This window comes from Mus pahari, chromosome 8, assembly GCF_900095145.1.
Source record: "Mus pahari chromosome 8, PAHARI_EIJ_v1.1, whole genome shotgun sequence".
In the NCBI taxonomy this organism is placed as follows: domain Eukaryota; kingdom Metazoa; phylum Chordata; class Mammalia; order Rodentia; family Muridae; genus Mus; species Mus pahari.
The window spans coordinates 27,337,934-27,340,414 of NC_034597.1; the positions used below are offsets into that span (position 1 = coordinate 27,337,934).

The 2,481-nt window shown below is 39.5% G+C and overlaps 1 pseudogene; it reads left to right on the top strand.

Moving 5' to 3' along the window:
• Nucleotides 1–2,481, top strand: part of LOC110325749 — a 160,330-nt pseudogene that overhangs the window by 155,266 nt on the left and 2,583 nt on the right.

Consider the following 2,481-nt stretch of genomic DNA (forward strand, 5'->3'; position numbering starts at 1 on the left):
AATTAAAAAAAGAAAAATTTTCCATTTACACAATGGAATATTATACAGCTATCAAAATCAACATTTTGTTCCATCTAGGCAAATAGATGGAACAAGAAGACAAATATAATATGAACTCACTTATACATGGAAATTACTTTAAAAGGAAAGAATAACTATGCTATAATCTACAGACCCAGAGAAGCTAAGTAACAAGGAGGGCCGAAGACACAGATACATGCTTCCAGCTGTGAAGGGGAAATTGAATAGATATCTTGGGTGTATTGGCATGTGGTGTGGTTAGGGAAGGGATTTAAATGAAGGGTAGGGATAGGAAAAGGAGCAATAAGAAGGAGGCAGTGGGAGACAGTACTGGGAGAACAAATTAGAATTTGGGGTATCTCTGGGACAAGGTAGAAACATATGAGGGTAACCTCAGCTAAGATTCCTAGTAGTTGGGGATATTGAACAATCTCCTATAACCAGCAAGATATCCAGTGGGCATGTTAGGATATTAGTCCTGTCACAAAACTTTTCACCTACATTTTGTACAGCCTGAAAGATGTGCTGTAGCAAAGGTGGCACAGAAATTATGAAAGTGGCTAACCAATGCCTTGACCCACTTAAGATCTATGCCATGAGAGGGCATCCACCCCTGGCAATGCCTGGAGTACCAAGAACCAGAGACTGGGCAGCCAAAGGACACACATGGACACAGAGATAGGATAGAACCAAACATAAATAGAAAATATGTCAATGAAATGATTCCTAATATTGTTCTGATATACTCATAGATTGGTCCTAACACAATTGTCATCATAGAGGCTTTACATTGCAAATGATGGAAATAATTGAAAAGACACACAGCTAGACATTAGGTAGAGCTGAGAAAATTTTGTGGAAGAGGTAGAGGAAGTATGTAGGAAGCAGAGGGGTCAAGGGCATCATAAGGAAACAGAATCAGACAAAGGTCATGAGGAATGAACTGTCAACCAGGGAGTTTGTATGGGAACCTGGGAGCCTGCATGACCCTGACCTAGAACCTCAGTACCTGTGTAACAGTTGTGTAGCTTCATCTTCATGAGAACACTCAACACTGGATCGCCTCCTCTATCCTTAACAGAAGAGGAGATGCCTAGTCTCGCTGCAAACTGATAAGCCATGACTGGTTAACATACATGGGAGTTCTGCCCTTTTCTGAAGATATATGGAGGAAGAGTAGATAGGAAGAGAGCAGGTGGAGGGGTTAGGAGATTAAGGAGTGGGGGACTAGTCAGGTTGTAAAACAAATACAATTTTAAAAGAAAAAAAATAGAAGGCAGGAAAAATATTGGTTGTAATACATAGCAGCAGGAAACACAAAATAGAATCAAGAATAAAAAAAAAGTTTGTATTATCTTGGGAAAACACATTAACACACACACACACACACACACAGAGAGAGAGAGAGAGAGAGAGAGAGAGGGGGGGGGAGATTGGAAGAGACCGAGAGGCAGAGAGACAGAGAGGGAAGACAGAGTGAGACAGAGACACACACAGAGAATGAGAGCAGAGGAGATATTCAAGAAGAGCAGAGGAGATATTCAAGAACACAAAAGTCTAATGTTTTCTCTGTGGGTGGTATTTGTAAGGGTCTTTAAAAAGTTTTCCTGCAATCTTTTAGGATTGGTCAGATTGACAAAAGACAAAATGGGTGATTGGCGTATATCTTTGGAATAAACATTTCCTAAACAATAATTGAACATGTTCAATATTAAGAAAATCAGTGAGATAGGATTTTTTGAAGGACTAGTGATGGAGAAAAGCTTTACCAGGCCTCTGTTTTAAATTATCAAGTTTTATTGTAGGTCAAATTTTTTTCAAGAAGCCAGCCATCTTGGAAGTCTATTATTTTTGTCAAGTCTATGCCTGTTTTATGACCTCTCTGCCTAACAGTCAATGTATTTAACTTCTAGCCTTTCTAGGTTAATGGTGATTTTTGATTTTCCACGACTTTTTTTTTTTTTTTTTTATCACAGTTCCATTAATAGTGTCTAGCAGTGTGGGGTCACTACCTTATTCATGCCAATGGTCCTGTATGGCAGCTATTGCAGTTCTTTGGCTGCAGATCTTGGTGACATGTTCAGGTTCCTAGATGCTTGGAACCTGAGTAGTCCCTTCTCCCGGTAGGCTATTAATGTCTTGATAATTTCCAAATTATCAAGTGGACTTGTCTTCTTTAAAGATTGATTATCTGAGCTTAGATGTCCTTGTTCCCATTACCAATAGATTGAACTCAGCAGATAGTTGCAGTCATACAGACACCAAGAGTCCCAGAGTTTACCCATTCTGTTTTTTGACACAGGGGATGCAGTTCAGGACCATGATATGGAACTATGTTCCTAAGAAAGAGACTTAGTTCCCACTCTTGTGTACCTAGTCAGTTTTTAGGAGTTCTGGATTGTGACCTAACCAGTAAAAGGAAATCTCAATACACACACACACACACACACACACACACAC